At 38.2% G+C, this 20,756-nt stretch overlaps 1 non-coding gene across 1 annotated transcript; it reads right to left on the reverse strand.

The window, feature by feature from the left end:
* Positions 1-8,815: 8,815 nt before the first annotated feature.
* Positions 8,816-8,900, reverse strand: TRNAR-UCG. The gene has a single exon. It is a non-coding gene; the product is annotated as a tRNA-Arg (tRNA).
* Positions 8,901-20,756: the final 11,856 nt, after the last annotated feature.

A 20,756-nucleotide genomic window follows, 5' to 3' on the forward strand; every position in this document is an offset into this window, starting at 1 on the left:
TGGTCTAAACACTATGATTAAAAATAAATACAAAAGCAAGGCCTAATTATGTACTACTGACTACAGAAGAAAAAAGGCATCATCAACATAAAGACACAGATAAGTTCAAAGTAAAATGATGGAAAAAGATATACAAACAGAATAAAGCTGGAATATCTACACTAATACCAGATAAAGTTGAATTCAGGAAAAGGAATTTGGCCCATCTTCAGGACAAGAGATAAAGAGGGACACTTCATAATATAAAAAGGTCAATTCATCAAGAAGATACAGCAACAAAGCTTAAAATTACATGAACTAAAAACTGACAAGACGGAAAAGAAATAGACAAATCCACAATTATAGCTGGATTTCAACATTTCCTTCTCAGTATTTGATAAACGGGTAGATTTTAAAAATCAGTAATGATAAAGAGGATTTGAACAATATTATCAACCAATCTGACCTAATTGGTATTTAGAATTACATCAAACCATGGCAGAGTACACATTTATTTCAAAATGCACATGGAACATTCACCAAGGTAGGGCACAAACTGGGAGATTTTTTTTTCTTTTAATTCACAGTAAATTTAAAAATAGATGAAAATTGTATTAGGGTTCAGTCAGGAAATAGAAACTACATAGTAATTTGGCCATGTAATGTTCAATAATTATTAACTGCGATGGGTTTGAGATAAGGGATTTAACTAGTAGAAGATAAAGAGAACTCTTAAATATTGTAGGGATATCAGATATAAGAAGTAGTTAACTACCCCTAGGGCTAAGATAGACTCCCCAAAGAACACATACACACCTGCTGATCCCAGCTCCAGGCTGAGATCTAGACCTTGTTATAGCGGAAAAGACCCTGGCTTAATGACTGTTAGAGAATTTGCTATGGTACTGTGCCAGTGAAACATGCTGGTAATCCACCCTTTGGAACTTGCTGAAAGTCCACCTGCTAGGGTGCCAGAGAAAGCTGTTCATGGGTAGGTATCTTGCAGAAGCCACTCTGCTACAAAACTTGAAGGTGGGCCTGGGGAAGCTGCTGGGTACTGGACAAATTGCCCATACTGCAGGAGCCAGGCAAAGGATAGGGGGTGCCAGAGAAGCTATGTGTATTGCAAGTGACAGCCAAGCAAGCAAGCAAGAACAAGGAAGGAAAATTCTTACCAGCACCCTCTACTGACATAGCTTAACACCGTGCCAGCTGGCAAAGGAAAAATGTTTAAAGAGCTTAGTTCCAGTTTTAGAGCAAGCAATGAATCTAGGAGATAGAACAATTCTTAATAAACAGCTTAGAGAAGAAAAATCTGTCATTGTCTTTACAGATGCCAAAAAGATATCTGATTTAAAGTTTAACATCCATATCCAATTTAAAAATCTTTGGTAAATTAGGAATTGAAGGATACTAGTAAAGAATATCAGACATTTTCCAGAAGTATGGCTAGTAAGGTTCTTTGAGGGACCCTCCTGCCAAACAGCTATAATCTGCATGAGAATGCTCTATGAGGCATTATTGGTCCCCAAGAGATTGATAATATCCTAAGGAATTCCCACTACTATCACATACACACAAACCCTTAGCCCAGGCTGATCAGCAAGCAGATAGAAGAACATGTGTCTATAACAACTGGAATCCAGATACAGAGTCCTAAACTAGCTACCAAGTGGAAAGGCCATACATAGGAGGTGCTCATTTTGAATTAATTTGAAGTCTGTGTTGTTCTCTGGCTATGAGCAGAAAAAAACAAAACCTCTCTGGAAGAAAACATCCCAACTTAGGTCAAGAAGACTTTCAAAATTAAGGTGAAGCAATAAGCTCACAATCAAAGAACTCCAAGCACCAAGAAGCCAAACTATTATGAGTATCTGCAGGAATAACATTCAGTAGATATGTAACTCCAAGGTCATAGATGGTGGAATTGACAGAGTACAGAATATCTATGTTCCAAATGTTTCAAAAAGTATAAGATGTAATCACAAAGATGAGCAAGAGACTACCAAGAATGAACAGGTATGCTGGGAGGCATGTAGGAGAGGAGAGACTTTCTAGACATTAAAAATACAGTTGTCAAAATGACAAAACTCAATAGAAAGGTTAGAGAGCAAATTAGATACAGATAAAGAGAGAATTAATAAATGAGAAGATATACCCGAAGAAATAATCTAGAATATACTATAGACAGACAAGGAACTAAAAATACGGAAGAGATATTTTAAAAAACGGAAACTTGGATGAGAGAGTCTATCACATAACTAATTGGAATCTAAGGAGGATAGAATAAAAGACAATATTTTCCCCCAAAATTCTGTAAAACTTCAAACATACAGAAAAGTGGAGAAATTGTACAGCAAATATTTATATCCAGCATCTACATTCTAGAATTAACATTCTGTTTCATAAACTACATCATTTACCCATTCTCCTACCCATCCATCAATGCATTATATATATATATATATATATATATATATATATATATATATATATGTTTATTTTTGAGAGAAAGAGAGTGCAAGCAGGGGAGAGGCAGAGTGAGAGGGAGACACAGAATCTGAAGCAGGCTCCAGGCTCTGAGCTCCTGATGCAGGACTTGAACCCAGGAACCATGAGATCATGACCTGAGCTAAAGTCCAGGGCTAAACTGACTGAACTACCCAGGCCCCCCATGCATTATGTTTTTTTATCCATTTTAGGTAAGTTGGCAGATGTCATACTTAAAGATTTCACTATGTTTACCATTAACTAGTGTTCAAATTGCTTTATAGGTTTTTTCCCCTAGGTAAAATTTATTTGTTTGTTTATTTTTAATTTGAGAGAGAGAGAGGGGAAGAGGGGCAGAGGGAGAGAGAGAAAGAATCTCAAACAGGCTCTGCACTCAGTGTGGAGCTGGATGCAGGGCTTGATCTCACAACCTTAGGATCATGACCTGAGCCAAAATCAAGGTTCAGATGCTCAGCCAAGTGAGCCACCCAGATGCCCCCCCCCCCAGGTACAATTTATGTACAATAAAATGTACAAATCTTAAATGCACCATTCACTGAGTTTTTACAAGTGCATATACTGGTGTAACACAAACTTCTATCAAAAAATACAACATATCCATCACCCCAGAAAGTTCTCTCATGTTCCTTGTCAGTCAAGCCCTGTCCCCTACCTCCCACTGGTAACCACTGTTATACGAGGCAATATTTAAAGAAATAGTACCATGACTTTTGCAGTAATGATGAAAAACATGTACCTAGGGGTTCAAGAATCACAACATAACCAAAACAGGATAAATGAAAAGAAATACATAACACACTGTAAAGAAATTGAAAAACTCACACACAAAAAAAAAAAAAAATCTTAAAAGCAGCCAGAGAGAAAGCCACTTGCCAAAAAAACCCAGCAATTAAAATCACAGGGGCACCTGGATGGCTTAGTCAGTTAAGCATCTGACTCTTGGTTTTCAACTCAGGTTATGATCTCATGGTTCATGAGTTCAAGCCCCACATCAGGCTCTACACTGACATTGCAGAGTCTCTCTCTTTGTCTCTCTCTCTCTCTGCCTCTCCTGCTCTTGCATGCTGTCTCTCTTACTGTCTTTCTCTCTCAAAATAAATAAACTAAAAAAAAAAAAAAAAAAAAAAAGAACAATGAGGGGTGCCTGGGTGGCTCAGTTGGTTAAGTGACTGACTTTGCTCAGGTCACGATCTCACGGTTCTTGGGTTCGAGCCCTGCATGAGGCTCCTCCACACTGACAGTGCAGAGCCTGCTTGGGATTCTCTCTCTCCCCCTCTGTCCCTCCTCACTCCCTACCCTTCCCTCTGAAAATAATACATAAACTTTAAAAAAAGAAAAAAGAAAAATATTTTTTTAAAAAAGAAATGGAAAGGATCATTAATTTTTTTAAAAAAGGTTTTGTTCGCCGGGAAGATAAAATAATTCCTTATTTTTTTATTTTTTCATTTTATTAAAAAAAAAAATTTTTTTAACGTTTTTTGAGAGGGAGAGAGCACGAGCAAGGGAGGGCAGAGAGAGAGGGAGTCACAAAATCCAAAGCAGGTTCTGAACTGTAAACACAGAGCCCAACATGGGGCTCGAACCCATGAACATGAGCTCATGACCTGAGCTGAAATCAAACACTCAACTGACTGAGCCACCTAGGCACCCCTATTTTTTTATTTTAGAGAGAGAGAGAGAGAGTACGCTGAAACTGGGAGAGGGGCAGAGAGAGAGAGAGAGAGAGAGAGGGAATCTCAACCAACTCAAGCAGGCTCCACACTCAGCATGGAGCCCGATGCAAGGCTTGATCCCATGACCCCAGGATCATGACCCAAGCTGAAATCAAGAGTCGGACACTTAACCAACTGAGTCACCCATGCACCCTAAGATAAAATAATTCTAAACCTGTTCATAACTAATAAAAATGGGCTTGGAATACGTACAGAAAAAAAAAAAAAAAAAAAACTACAGAGGGTGGCACATTTCCATGCAACCTTCTCAGTTTTGATAGGTTAAGCAAATGAAAAACCAGTACACTGGCCTAGGCACTGAGTATACTGAAGACAGTGAGGCAAACCATTGCCTTCATGGAAAACCTGTATGCTAGAGGAAGAGAGAAACATTTTAACAAGAATATAGTGCAATTTTGGTTAATGATAAATGAAAGAAGAAAAACAAAGCAAGATAAGAAGTGACAGCATGCCTGGAAGAGGTGGTTATCTTATATGGGTGGTAAGGGAAGACTTATTTGAGAAACTGGTATCTAAGCAGAGACACAAATGAGGTGAGGTAGCAAGTGATGTGTATATATGGGGTAATGGTTTTGCAGGCAAAGGGAACCACAAAGACCCTGAGGCAAAAACAAAGTTCGAGGAATGCAAATACATGTATTTAAATTTTTAAAACCTACTTAGAATCAATACATATATTTTTACATTTCAAGTGAAATGTAGAATTTTTACATTTCAAGAGTCCCACACACCCTCTCCTCTTTATGTTAGAGTTGTCATCAATTACACCGACATGTGTGGAAAACTCCCTGAAACACTGTTGTAGCTTTCGCTTTCAACGTCAAACATATTTTCGAGAACTCAGGAGGAGAATTCTCTACTGTACTTCTACAGGCAATTTACCATTTCTGGTGCTCTTCCTTCATTGCTGGTGTTTCAAGTTTCCTTTCAGGATACTTATCTTCTGTCTGAAGAATTTCCCATAGCAATTTTTTTAGAACAGGTCTACTGGCAATGAATTCTTTTAGTTTTCTGCATCTAAGAATGCTATTATTTCCCCTGAATTTCTGGAAGATATTTTCACTGGATTATGCTGTTACGTGTTGACCATTATTTTCTTTCAGCACTTTAAAAATGTTGTGCCACTTTCTGCTGGATTGCATGGTTCCTGGTAAGCAATCTGTAGTCAAATTGTTACCCTGCAGATAATACATTGTTCTCTGGCTGCTTTCAAGACTTTGTCTTTATTTTTCAGCATTTCAATTATGATATATTTGGGCAGAGATTTCTTTGTGATCATTGTGTTTGAGCTTTGTTGAACTTCTTGAATCTATATTTATGTCTTTTGTCAAATCTGAATATTTATTCAAAAATTTTCAGCACCTTTTATTATTGTCCCACAAGTTCCTCAGATTCTATTCACTGTTTAGCCAGTATTTTTTTCTCTCTGTTGTTCAGATTGGATAATTTCTATTGATTTATTTGCAAGTTCACTGATGCTTTTCTCTGTCATATCCACTCTGCTAATGAGAGTATACATTGAATTCTTAAATTTTTGGCTACTATAGTTTTCAATTCTAAAATAACCACCTGGCTTTTCATTGTATTTTCCATTTCTTTGCTGATACTTTCTATTTTTCCACTGGTTTCAAAAGTGCATTTCATTGCTTATAAGAGAATTTTTTATAATAGTCAAGAACTTTGAAGGTCTGAGGTTTTACCTTAACTTGCAAATTAATAAGTTAAGCCACCATAGTTTCATGGATAACGGCAGAAGACATGAGTCTCCTGGATCAGAAACAAAGAAGAATCTATTAGCCATAGCAGTAGCAGGAAGCAGAATTTCAACATTTATGCTAGATTCCTAAGTCCCAGTTCCCACAGAGGACAAGGTGATCCTGTACATGAAGTGAGTTGCGTTATAAGAAAGGAACTCTATGGGAAACTCCAACCTGTAATAAGAGGCTAGCAAACCTATCCGACTGTGCCATGAAAAGAGATGATCTTTTTTATCCTGGACAGCAAACAAATTCACCCTTGTCCTCACAGGAAGATATTATCTGTCTTCCAAGGATATTTAAAGTACAACCATCCCTGAAAAGATAATCCAGGAAAAAACCTGTTAATGCCTTTGCCCAAAAGACTTGTGGAAATACAAGAGATGAATGGAAAATCATCTCCCAACAAATAACTGCTTTAAGGCCTTTTCTCACATAATTCTATCATCTCTCAATCCTCTCAATGTTGGCGTCTTTTTTCCCCATGTAAATTGTGATTTTTCTGGTTCTTAGTATGCATAATAATTGTGGATTGTATCCTGGACATTTTGAATATGCTGTTTTGAGACTCAAGGTCTTGTTTAAATTCTGTCAAGAATATTGATGTTTTTATATTAGCAGACAATCAACCTGGGTAGGTTTAGAGTAGCATTCTGTGGGTAGGAAAGGGCATACTAATATAAATATCTACCAAAAAGAAACAAAAAAACAAAACACCCCACAGTGTTTATTACATTCCAGAATAATAAATCTAGAAATGCCTTTCTCTTCTCCTCTAGAGGGAATTTGCTTACATTTCAAGATAGTGAGTAATCTCTCCTGAGGGAGGAATGATCCAGTAACCAGCAGCCTTGAGAAAAGCTTAAAGACTCCCAAATTCAGAATTATTCTCCTGTAATACAACCCACTGCATGTACATCTGGCTCTCATCCTATCACCTGCGGGAATTGGGGCATGAAGAATTGACACAAGATATTGCTATAAATGCTATTTGCTGTGAATAATCTTCTATGCCCCTAGCCCAGGAGTTTGGTGACTTCTGTCAGTAAATATATATGAAACTATGGCAGGCTAACCTGCTAGCTCACTAGAAGAATACACTCTCAGACACTCCCGTTTCTGTCTTAAGAGTGGCAGAATCAAGTTAAAGTAGGCAGAGACCAGATCATGTAGGGCCATAGATCAGGTACTGGATGGACTGTTGATGTCAAGAATAATGACAGGAGTAGCAGTGGAGAGAAGGACAGGACATCACATGTTGAACTCTTTTGTGATAAGAGCGAAGGACTACCAGGGCAGCAGATGACTGAAGAAGAGAGAATGAATGATGTAGCATAATGGTACATGCCTAAGGGTACAGGATTTTAGAAAGGAAGAGAGAAGGTGTGGAATTGCCAATAGGGAGAAAGCAAGACACCTCGCTCATCTGTAGGCCCTTTGGTTAGGGGAGTGAGGGACTAAAACCCACACATAACTTGAAAGTATTGCAGAGGAAGCCATGTTTTCAGGAAATGGCTGAGTTTTTGGTTAGAGTAAGAGGATAAAGGGAATGTTTAAAAAAATGTTGAAGATACAGGGAATTTGATCTCAGCAGAATGGAAGAATCAAATAGATTAAAAGAAATGGGAAGTTAGGCTAGATTAGAGCAAAGCATTGTGGGATTAAGAATCTGTATGTGGGGACCCCTGGGTGGGTCAGTTGCTTAGGACACTGACTTTTGATTTCAGCTCAGGTCATGATCTCGCAATTCGGGGGTTCGAGCCCCACATTGGGCTCTGTGCTGAGAGTACAGAGTCTGCTTGGGGTTCTCTCTCTCTCTACCCCTCCCCTAATCTCTCTCTCTCTCAAAAAAAAAAAAAATAATAAACTTAAAAAGAAAAAATAATCTGCATATGAACTTGACCTATTAAAAGAGGCAAATAGGGGGTGCCTGGGTGCTCAGTCGGTTAAGCGTCTGACTCTTGATTTTGGCTCCAGTCATGATCTCAACGTTTGGTGGGATCGAGCCCCATGTTGGGCTCTGTGCTGTGACAATGCGGATCCTGCTTGGGATTCTCTCTCTCCTCTCTCTGCCCCCACCTCAAAATAAAGAAATAAAACTTTAAAAAAGAGGTAAATAGACATATGAGATATGATGGGGTTATATCTCATTTTTTTAAGGGAGGTATAATTACAGCTTGTTGAGATTGTTCTTTAAGCAGTTTGTAGATGTAATTTAGTCCCTTGGGATTGTTCTCTTAGGCAGTTTATACTGATAAAGTAGGAAGACGTGATGGGGTGGCAGGAGTGTGGAGGGAGCAGACTTACCAGGAGCACACTGAAGTCTGTGCCTCTAAAATCCAGTTGGTATTTTGGCTGAAAGGATCTGTGGAGCCATTATTTAAATCCAGGAACTTTGGGAACCTTGGAGCCTCCCTTTATAGACTAAATCCTTGGTCTTGCTGCTGGACTATCCTCCAGGGACATGGAAATCCTACTGTAGATGAGAAAGAGCATGATGATATAAAATATCTACCTGCAAAACCCAAGAAAAGCAACATCATTTTAGGTCTTTCCTCAGACTCGAACTTCTCAGAGGGTGCTTATTTGAACACATTATCTGAAATAGTATTTTTCACAGTCACTTTCTATCCCTTATTATGCTTCCCCCAACTTCTTAGCACTTATCACCCTGTCATATGTTTATTTGTTTAGTATTTCCTTTCGGGAGAGTAGAAAGATCTTTTTTCTTTTTTAACTTTTTTAATGTTTTATTTATTTTTGACAGAGATAGAGCATGACATGGGGAGGCGCAGAGAGAGAGGGAGATAGAATCCAGGCCCTGAGCCCACACAGAGCCCGACATGGGGCTCGAACCCATGAACCACGAGATCATGACCTGAGCCGAAGTCAGATGCTCAACCGACTGAGCCACCCAGGCGCCCCTATAAAGATCTTAAGAACAGATTTTTTTACTTATTTCCAGGACCCAGAATAGTGCCTGGCACACTGTAAGTACCCAATAAATATTTATAGAATGAGTGAATGGAAACATTGAAGAATATTAGGACAATCAAATGAGTTCAGTAATGAGACCAATTATAAAACCACAATAGTATTTCTACAGATAACAAAAGCCATTTGAAAAATACAGGAAAAGATCATAATTATAAATAACAAAAAAAAATAAGATATCCAAAAGTAAATAACATTCAAATTTTACTGACAAAAGAACTGAATAAATAAAGAATTATACCATGTTGTTGAATGGAAAAACATATTGTAAGAATTCCCCCTAAGTTAATCTATGAAGTTAACACAGTATCAATCAAAACCCTAAAGTTTTAGGGGAAAGGGGGAAGAAGACTTGACAAAAAGATTTTAAATGTCATCAGGAAGAATAAATGCTGTAGAACAGTGAATTAAATTCTGAAGAAAGGTACTGATAAGGGACCTTGCTCTACCAGACACAAAAACGTAGGAAAAGACAAATTGGTGGTATATATCAAAAGCTTTAAAAAAAAAAAAAAAAAGAAAAGGATATACCCTTTAGCCCAGATGTACCATTGCTAGAATTTTTTCCTGAGAAATAGACAATATGGCAAAACTGTTTATTAAAGCAATGTCTGTAATGCCAAAACAACAGGAACAATAGGTGTTTCACAAGTAGAGAATGGTTCAAACCAATCATGGCTTAAACAAATACCTGTGGAATACCATGGAAGCTTTGAGAATTATGTAGAACTACATTAATTGCTATGGAAGGTATTCACCATATATTTCTATGTTTGTTTGTTTTTTAAGGTGATTATAAAACAGTGTATCTAGTAGTATCCTCATTTATGTAAAATTTTTAAGTAATAATTTACATATATAGGTGGAGAAATAGCCTGGATGGAAGGTTATACATCAAAATATTAACAGTAGCTCCCTTGAAATAAGAATTAAGGATTATTAAACAGGTTTTGTTTGTTTTTTGAGTTTGTATACTGAAAAACTAGTTTAGTTCCCCCAAAATGGGATGACAGTTAAGTTCTTCACTGTTGCCACCTGGTGGCTACCACAGAGAAGTTTCTTATTTCTTTGCTATCACCTTAAGAAATAATACACGCAACATCATAATTCTAAAATTGTAAAGAAATCTATAGTATCACCTAGTTCTATTCATCATTTTATAGCTAAGGAAATAAAAGCAAAAAATTTAAGCCACTTGACTGAAGTCACACTGTTGGTAAAACTTATTAATAGTAACAAACATTTGTTGAGCCCTTTTTTCTAAGTACTTTATATGGATTATCTCATCTTATTCTCATAGGAACCTATGAGGTAGATCCTATTTTTACTCACATTTATCCCCATCTAACATATGAGGATCCTGAAGCTCAGAGAAAGGTAAGTGACTTACCCAAGTTTGCACAGGCAGGGCAGAGCCAGGCATTGCGAGGTCCACCTCCCTCTCCTGAACCTTCTTTGTTGTGCCATCGTACAGTATGCCAACCCCTCTTCCTTCACTGCTTTTGGTGACAATTCTTGGCATATCCCCAATGTCATGTTCCTCATGGTTGGAAAAAAAGTATAAACATTTACTGAGAGGGAAGCGAAATAACTTTACCCCCCATGCCTTGTAAGAATCCCGTCCAGGTAAAAACAGACTTACTTTGAGTTGTTCCAGGGTCCAGATAGTAGAGACTCTTCTGTCAGAGACTTGGGACTATGGATAGGTTTACTTGGGTTCCCCTGCTCCAGTTTTATGCTATGCTCCCTGCTTAAGTTTTTTGATCCCAGAGCTTAGAGTTAACATCACTACATGCACTTATTCATGAACTACCCCCACCCCCCTCTCTCTCTTAGCTCTTGCCCAAATTCTCGGGACAATAGTCTCTGACTTTGCATCTCTATCCTTGTGCCTCAAAACCAAATGGTGTAAGTGCTAATAAATGTAAATCCTGTGCTAGGGGTAAATCTATTGGAAGTGAAATTAGAAATCTGAAACAACTAGTGGCTTTACCCTCTGAAACCCTATGGAAACCCAGAAAGTCTTTCAGAATTGCTCCCAAAATGAAGGCATATCTTTGAATTATCATCTAATTAAAGCTTTTTCTCAGGTACCATGTTGCTTGAAAATAAATTAAATTTTAAAATGTATACAAAGGGGCAGCTGGGTGACTTAGTCGTTTAAGCATCCTACTTCAGCTCAGGTCTCATGATCTCACGGTCTGTGAGTTCGAGCCCCATGTCGGGCTCTGTGCTGACAGCTCAGAACCTGGAGCCTGCTTCAGATTCTGTGTCTCCCTCTCTCTCTCTGCCCCTCCCCTGCTCATGCTCTGTCTCTCTCTGTCTCAAAAATAAATAAAAACATTTTTAGAAATGTATACAAATATTGTAAAAGTGTTATTTTCTTTATTTTCCAGCTTTATATTTTTAGAGGACACTGCAAGCATGAAAATACCTTAGGTGCTAGACAGTCTTGAGTTAAAATTCACATATTAGCTATCACACGTTAGGTATGGCTTGAGTAAATTATTAAATTACATTTTCATTTAAACTTTTTCTTATCTCTAAAATTAAGGATCATAACATCTGCTTCTAGAGTCTTCCTTTCCCCTCTTCCTCCCTTTAAGAAGAAGAGATGATGATTTTTCCTGTCTGAGATTGTCTCCCATATGTCCTGCCTCCTTAAAGATCTTGACTTAGCCTTTTCATAAGTCTCTCCCATTTTAAATAAAACTGAAAAGAAGAAAAAAATTCCTCTGTCTGCATCTCGAGTCAGCTGCCCATCTCTCTCTCCTGCTTTTTAAAGTCAAACTTTCTGAAATACAGTAAAACCTTGGTTTGCAAATATAATTTGTTCCGGAAACATGCTTGTAATCCAAAGGACTCCTATATCAAAGCGAATTTCAAGAACCATTGGCTCAGTTGTGATCATGTGACATTCGGTGTCATGTACTACTTGTATTGCAAGACATTGCTCATTTATCAAGTTAAAATGTATTAGAAATGTTTGCTCGTTTTGTGGAACACTCACAGAACAAGTTACTCGTGATCCAAGGTTTTACTGTACTTCTTTACCATCTTTGCATTGCATCACCTCTCATTCATTCTAGTTTCTCCAAAAGTCCTTAGAAACACCTTACTCCTGCTTTGGTAATTTTCTTCCCTAAATTTTTCCAAGACGTACTTCTTTTATTGTTTTTCTCCTACTTCCCTGATTGCTACCCTTCTTGTCCCTTCCCTTAAAGTTTGTGTAACTCACTTTCTGATCTGGGTTCTTCTTATTCTACAAAATCTCCCTTGGCGATCTTTCCCATGTCCATAGCTTCAATTACCACCCAAATCCGTGTGCCCAGCCCACATCCCCCTCTGCTGGACTCACAGATTACATGACCTAGTGCTTGCTTGATTCCCACTTGGATTTCTACAAGTGCCCCAAAATAAAGATGTCATCTTCCTTCTCCAAACTTATTTCTCCTGCAGTGTTACTTATTTTTTAGTGAATGGTGCCATCACTTAACCAGGTGTTCATGGATTTTTTTCTTGGTTTCTCCTTCTCCTTCAGCTCCTCCCACTCCCAGTCCAGCTAATCATCATGTCCCATTAATTCTACTATATTGGATTAAATTGTGTCCCTCCCTCAAAAAATACATCTAAGTCCTAACCCCCTGGTAACTATGACCTTATTTGCAAATAGGATCTTTGCAATGTGATTAAGTTAAGGATCTCAGACAAGATCATATGACTGGTATCCTTATATGAGAAAGAAGAGGTGGAAGGAAAGGGAGAATTGAGACCCAGACAGAGGGGGAAAGGCCTTGTGCAGGCCCCTGTGATGGTGCAGGGAGCTCCTGGAGTGATGCTGCTCCAGTCCAAGAAACACCAAGGACTGCCAGCCCTATCAACACCTTGACTGCAGCCTCTGGCCCCCGAAACTTTGAAAGAACAAATTTCTGTTGTTTTGAATGTATAAGAGTGTGGTAATTTGTTATGTAGTCCTGGGAAAACTAACATAGCTACCTTCTAAATATCTCTTGAGATCCATCCATGTTTCTCCATCTTCACTGCCCCTATCTTATTCGGGCCACAATTAAATCAATCTTCTGCCTTGTCTCCCTGCTGCTAGTCTCAGCCCATCATTTGCAAATGCATGAAATCTCCCTTACTATTGACAATCTGTGAGTGGTTTGCCAATGACTCCTGGATTGAGCCTGAATGCCTGGTGTCATAGCTTACAGGACTTCCACTTTGGTTTCTGCTTACTTGTGTAGCCTTATTTCTCACCCACCCTCAATTCTACACTCTAGGCACGGTAATAATTTCTGATATTTATGGGACACTTATTCTGTGCCAGACACAGCTAAATCTCACAACCACTCCACAAGACAGGAACAAGCTTCTTTCAGTGTCTCAGCCTTTTTTTCTCTTGTCTCTGGGACTTTGCACATGCTGTTCTCTGCCTAAAATAATCTTACTTCCTCTTCCCTTGTTCTTTGTCCCCCTCCTCATCTAGCTAATTCACACTTACACCTTAGGTCTCAGCTCATCCAGCACCCCCTCCATGAGGGATTCCCAGACCTTCCTAAATCTGGGTTATGTGTCCCACCCCAATTGCCCATATTTGCATTACACCCTGCACTTCTCCTATCATCATATACAATATAATTGTCTTCTATTTCTTTTTTTTCTTAGTCCATTTGGGCTACCATAAAACATCGTAGACTGGGCGGGGGGAGAGGGAGCAGTGGGTATAAACAACAGACATTTATTCCTAACAGTTCTGGAGCCTGGAAGTCTGATGGCAGGGTGCCAGTGCCGGGGGTGGGTGATGGCCCTCTTTTGGGTTGCAGCCTTCTCTTTGGAACCCCACATGGTGAAAAGGGTAAGCAAGTTCTCTCTTCAGCCTCTTTTGTAAGAGCACTAATCCCATTCATGAGGCCTCTACTCTCATGAGCTAATAACATCTCAGGTTTCTCTTCGTAATCTATCAGCCTTGAGGGTTAGGATTTCAACATGTGAATTCACATGGAACACATTCAGACCACAGCAACGGGCCTATATCTCACATTGTGTTTTATGCTTCCTGTGGACTGAGGCCATACCCATGTCTTGTAACACCATCCCTGGAGTCTAGCACAGTGCCTGGCACATAAGAGATGCTCAATCAATACATGTTGAGTAAATGAAAGAAACTTGAATAAAGATTGCTAATAGTATTATGTCTCTAACACCAGCTAGGGTGGAAAGGAATGTACCTCCAGACCAAGTTGCCAACCGTTTCCTTCCTCAAAATCCTGATGCCTCCTAGGCCTTTGCTTGGGCCAGTTCTCAAACCTCATTGCAAAGGATTTCCCTGAGACCTGAGACCTGTAGGGCCAGTGAATCCTCACTTCCCTATCATGCTCAGCCCCTCCCCAATACAAGACTTTCCAGGTGGTCCTCTTCTCCCATTCTGCTCTGCAATCCTACCAGACCCTTCTTGCTCTTTTTCCCTGGGCCCTCTGGCACTCCAGCCTATTTGAAACAAACTCACCTATATTCTCATCCTTGTAACAAAATACTCCTTCTACCTCCTGGCTTTAAACAGAAAGCCTTCTGCTTTCCCTTGAGAAGACTACCTTTTCTACCAGCACCTGGGGTGGTTATGTTAACCATACTGGATTGATTATTCTTTTAGAACGCTAGGCTGTAATTCATCGGGTTCCTGAGATTTGAATTTAGTTTCGACCGTTTCCAAGTATTGGCTATTACATAATAGAAGAATTAGAGTTTCTAAAAGGATTTGAAAACAGCAGTAAAGATGTTTATTTTGGAAAGATCCTATAACCATGAATTGCTTTAAACATGTCACTGGACCTAACCATAGCCTCTGAATTTGTCTCACAACTACCAAATTCAAAATGAAAGTACAAAACAAGTGGCACCTGTACCTTGGAGACCTCAGAAACACTACATAGGCTACTGATACTGCTTCTTACCAAACACCGGGTTTCCTCTAGGCTGTAAGATCCATTGCCCATGAGATACAGCTACTGCAGGTAGGGGTGGGGTCTTATCAATTAAATGTCTGACCTAGAGCAGTACTCATATCTTGATTTAATTTCTAATGGCCCAGGACTTTGTGGCAAATGATAAAAATCATTAGCTTTTTCTTTTATAATTTTTCTAATTTCTAACCTGATGCAAACTGTTAGACTTTCCAGCTGTTAGGCTCCAGCAGTAAGGCTCCTATAGTTCAAAATGCAAATTGAAATATCTGGTGATTTATTGAGCACTTTCTGGTCTCTTACTCTGGCTCACTGAGACATCTTCTGACCTAAGACTTGTTTAAAGAGGATTAGTCACTCTGTATGATGACCTTTCTTGTGGTAAGTTAATACATTTAAGCCGGCAGTCTAATTTATTCAGACATTTGTGTGAACTAATCTCCCCTAGCTTTATTACCAGTGGATAAACTTCTAAAACAGAGTTCCTGAACCTGCATTTTAGCCACATTATTCCTGTTGTCTAACATAATATACTATTACTTGAAGCAATCCATTAGCTGGTCATATGTAAAAATCATGTCAAGTCATATGGAAATACAAATTCTTTGTTACCTTACAGGCTGATTTTGATTATGGAAATTATCCACCTTGTGCTAATCAAATTAAGGGCATATATAAAGTGTTCATAACATATTTCTAGTTGAGATAAAACTCATTCATTTAATAAATATTCAGTGAGGGTCACCTGGTTGCTTCAATCAGTTAAGCATTCCACCTTCAGCTCAGGTCATGATCTCAGGTTCATGAGTTTCACACATGAGGGGTGTGAGGTGTTCACGAGCCCCACATTGAGCTCTCTGCTGTCAGCGCAGAGCCCACTTCAGATCCTCTTTCTCCCTCTCTCTCTGCCCCTCTCCTGCTTGCACTCTGTCTCAAAAATAAATCAACATCAAAAATAAATGAATAAATAGATAGATAAGTAAATATTCAGTGAGCTTTCCTTTGTGCAAGGCTTTATGGTCAGGGTAGTGAAGACTATAAGAAAAATATATGGTCCCAGGTCCCAACCCAGTTTGGGAGCAAAGATCTCTCTATAAATAAAAATGCCAAGTAAATCAAGAACTAAAAACAAATTTGAGTTGTCACAAACATCAGATGTTCTCATGTGAATAGTAAGATAGGAGTTGAACTTCTAGGAAGGGGGCATCAATCACTGTGGCAAGGGGTGCTTCACAAAGAAAGTGAAAAATATGTTGGGCTATGGAAAGGAATGGGAATTATAGGGTGAATTCCATGCTACATTAATGAAATGAGCAAAAGCTTAGATTTTACAGATTGGTCTATGAGTCAGTTTGGCTGGAAGAGAGTTTTGTCTAGAAGAATTGTGGGAAATCGGATTGCAGAGGTAAGATGAGGCTAGACTATGCCACTAATGTCAGATATGTGTGCCAAGCATGAAGATCCATTTCATGTTGGATGAATTTCTTTTATCTTACATGCCCCTCACATATCAAAAGCGCCCATTCTCATATTTAGACTACAAGCCTAGAACATGGTAGAGCACAGAATCATGGTAACAATCCTGATTTCTAATTTTGGTGGGGCCATGTGTAAAGCTCGCATGGCTCCAAACGTATTTAAGTGTTCAATGAATGCTCCCTTTGAAATCTTAACACTATTCTCAAGTAGTCAAATCATGGAACTACTTACAATTTTCCTGCTTCTTACTGGTAGATTCATTCACTCATGCAACAAATATTTATTAAATACCGACTATGTACAAGGCATTTAGTATACACCATGGCAGGTGTATTTAAAGACGAATAAACTTGACTTCTAACCTTAAAAAGCTTCTCACCTTGAACAACATGGAGGTTAGGAGTGCCAGCCCCGACACAGTCGAAACTCCAGATGTAACTTTTGACTCCCCCAAAACATAACTACTAATAGCCTACAATGTTGACAGGAAGCCTTAATGATAACATAGTTTGTTAACATATATTTTGTATGTCATGGATTATATGCTGTATTCTAACAGTAAAGTAAGCTAGAGAAAAGAAGAAAATCATGAGGAAGAGAAAATACATTTATACTCCTGTACTATAAAAAATCTGTAGGGGTGCCTGGGTGGCTCAATCAGTTAAGCGTCTGACTCATGATTTTGGCTCAGGTCATGACCTCACTGTTCGTGGGTTTGAGCCAAGTGTCGGGCTCTGTGCTGACATCTCAGAGCCTGGAACCTGCCTCGGATTCTGTGTCTCCCTCTCTCTCTGCTCCTCCCCCACTTGTGCTCTGTCTCTCTCTCTCAAAAATAAAATAAACATTTAAAAAAATTAAATTTTGCATATAAGTGGACATGCACAGTTCAAACCTGTGTTTGTTCAAGGCTCAACTGTAACAGTAAAAACAATAAGGTAAATATTCAAAGTTTAAGATAACACACATATAAAAATGGTTACAAGAAAGATGGAATGTGCTATGAAAGATCAGAGAAAAAAGAAATTCTACTTAGCTGAGAAAAATCTTAAAAAATGGGCAGAACTGGCTTAGTTGGTAATAGAGGAAAGAATATTTCAGAAGAATAGGAAGTATGAGAAAAGGCTTGGCATGGGAAAGCATAGGAATGTTTATAGAATGGTGAAAATCTTTTATTTGTTTGTGCATAGATAAATGTAAAAGTTTTCCAGCTTTTTTTTAATGGATCGTTTCATTTTATTATTTGCCTTTTCAAAATTTTTTTCTAAGTAGGTTTCACGCCCAGCATGGAGTCCCTCTGGTAATAATCAGTTTGTTCTCTATAGTTAAGAGTCTGTTTCTTGGTTAGTCTTTTTTCCCTTTGCTCATTTATTTCTTAAATTCCACATATGGATGAAATCATATTGTATTTGTGTTTCTCTGACAGACTTATTTCGCTTAGTATTATACTCTCTAGCTCCGTCCATGCCGTTGCAAATGGCAAGATTTTGCTCTTTTTCATGGTTGAATAATATTCCATTTATATATATACTTACCACAGCTTCTTTATCCATTCATCAACCAATGGACACTGGGACTGCTTTTATAACTTGCTATTGTAAATAATGCTACTATAAACATAGGAATGCATGTATCCCTTTGAATTAGTGTTTTTGAATTTTTGGGGTAGATACCCAGTAGTGTGATTACTGGATCATAAGGTACTTCTATTTTTATCTTTTTGAGGAACCTCCATACTCTTTTCTACAGTGGCTGCACCACTTTGCATTTCCACCAATTCAAGAGGATTCCTTTTTCTCCACATCCTTGCCAATGCTTGTTGTTTCTTGTGTTATTGATTTTAGCCATTCTCACAGGTGTGATATCTCATTATAGTTTTGATTTGTATTTCCCTGATATTGAGCATCTTTCCATGTGTCTGTTAGCCATGTATTCTTTGGGGAAATATCTGTTCATGCCTTCTGCCCATTTTTTAATTGGATTATTTGGTTTTTGGGTGTTAAGTTGTATTAGTTCTTTGTATATTTTGGATACTAAACCTTTATTGGATATGTTGTTTGAAAAAATATTTTCCCATTCAGTAAGTTGCCTTTTACTTTTGTCTGTTTCCTTCGCTGTGCAGAAGCTTTTTATTTTGATGTAGTCTCAATAGTTTATTTTTGTTTTTATTTCCTCTGTCTCAGGAGATATATCCAGAAAAATGATGCTATGGCTGATGTCAGACAAATTACTGTTTATGCTGTCTTCTAGGATTTTTATGGTTTCAGGTCTTTTATCCATTTTGAGTTTATTTTTGTGTATGGTGTTAGAAAGTGGTCCAGCTTCATTCTTCTGCATGTTGCTGCCTAGTTTTCCCAACATTCTTTAATGAAGACTGTCTTTTTCCCATTGGATACCCTTTACTGCTTTGTTGAAGATTAATTGATCATGTAGATTTCCAGCTTTTTAATTATGATGTGCCAATATTCTATTTGAGAAAGACTTTGTACAACAAGAAAGGAATGCGGCCCTTTCTTTTGTCTTTCAAAGGTCGTGTTTTCAGTAAGCAGCCAATGTGGTCCTCTTGACCACATAATCTGTAAAGTTAACCGAATGTTCATGAGCAATAATGAAAGAGTACCCAAGGCACAACATTAATACAGACTAATAACCTTATTTGGTCAGAAAGGTTCATTTAACTGTTTAAAAGAAGTCCAAATGCTTCATAATACTTTCTTCTCTAACAGGAGAAAGCTCAACATTGGTTTTTCTACAGGATCTCTAAAGGGATAGTACTCAAAATATAAAGGAATTAACCATTGATATATGCAACAAAAGTGACTCTCAAAATAATTATGCTGAGTGAAAGAAATCAGATTTTAAAAAGTAAATACTGTATGATGTCACTTATAAACCTCTAGAAAATTCAAACTAATCTATAGCTATAGAAAGCTTTAGTTGGAGGCTGGAAAGGGTAGGAGAGAGGGATTACAGAAAGGCATAAGGAAACTTTCTGGAGTGATGAATATGCTTACTACTTGGTGCTGACAATTTCATGGGTGTGTACATGTACCCATTGTACATTTTAAATACGCAATTATTTTCTCTTAAATACAGAGAAAAACTGAAGGTTGATGGTGGGAGGGGTAGGGGGCAGGGAAAATGGGTGATGGGCATTGAAGAGAGCACTTGTTGGGATAAGCACTGGGTGTTGTATGTAAGTGATGAATCATGGGAATCTACTCCCAAAGCCAAGAGGACACTGTATACTCTATGTTAGCTAACTTGACAAAAAAATTATGTTAAAAAAAAAAACACTTCCCGGGGGGGCCTGGGTGGGTCAGTCAGTTAAGCGACCAACTCTTGATTTTGGCTTAGGTCATGATCTCATGGTTCTTGAGATTGAGCCCCACATTGGGCTCTGCGCCGAGCCTGCTTGGGCCTCTCTCCCTCTCTCTCTCAAAATAGATAAATAAATAAACTTAAAAAAATGCACTTCCCTTTGAGGACCAACTTCATCCTTTATACCATTTTATGCCAAATCTGAGTAAAAGATTAGTGTAAAGTTTTAATAAGATCTGTGCGTGCGTGCGTGTGTGTGTGTGTGTGTGTGTGTGTGTGCGTTTTAATTTCTGGACCATATAAGGTAATCATGATAAAGACAAAATAACTTGTATAATTAGTTATACACTATTATAGTTAAAAGAGTAAGTACCTTGCATAAGGTAAAATGGCCCACAATATCTTATTCTATAGATTGAAATTACTTAACTTTATTAGAGAACAAATATTAGGGAATATTTAAATTCAGAGTATAAGTAGTTAATGGAATAAATAGTCCTGTTACTACCTCATGTAATAATATAAAAACAGGCCATTCATTGACAGAGAAAGTTTAATTTTAAACAACATCTTCATTTAGATGTAAACTATAGAGACAACATTGCTACCTAGTTTTTGAATACTGAGTATATTGTTAAAACATTCTGGGATCACCTGGTTAAGTGTCTGACTCTCAATTTTGGCTTGGGTCATGATCTCACAGTTCATGAGTTCGAGCCCTGTGTCAGGTTCTCTCTGTCCCTCCCCCATACTCTGTCTCTCTCCAAATAGATAAATAAACTGAAAAATAAATAAAATAATCTGGATGGTGTTTAATTTTTTTTTTTAATTTTTTTAATGGTCATTTATTTTTGAGAGATAGAGACAAGTGCAAGCAGGGGAGGGGCAGAGAGAGTGAGACACTGTATCCACAGCAGGCTCCAGGCTCTGAGCTGTCAGCACAGAGCCCGATGCAGGACTCGAACCCACGAACCTGGAGATCATGACCTGACCCAAAGTTGGACGCTTAACTGACTGAGCCA

This window comes from Panthera leo, chromosome B1, assembly GCF_018350215.1.
Source record: "Panthera leo isolate Ple1 chromosome B1, P.leo_Ple1_pat1.1, whole genome shotgun sequence".
Taxonomy (NCBI): Eukaryota; Metazoa; Chordata; class Mammalia; order Carnivora; family Felidae; genus Panthera; species Panthera leo.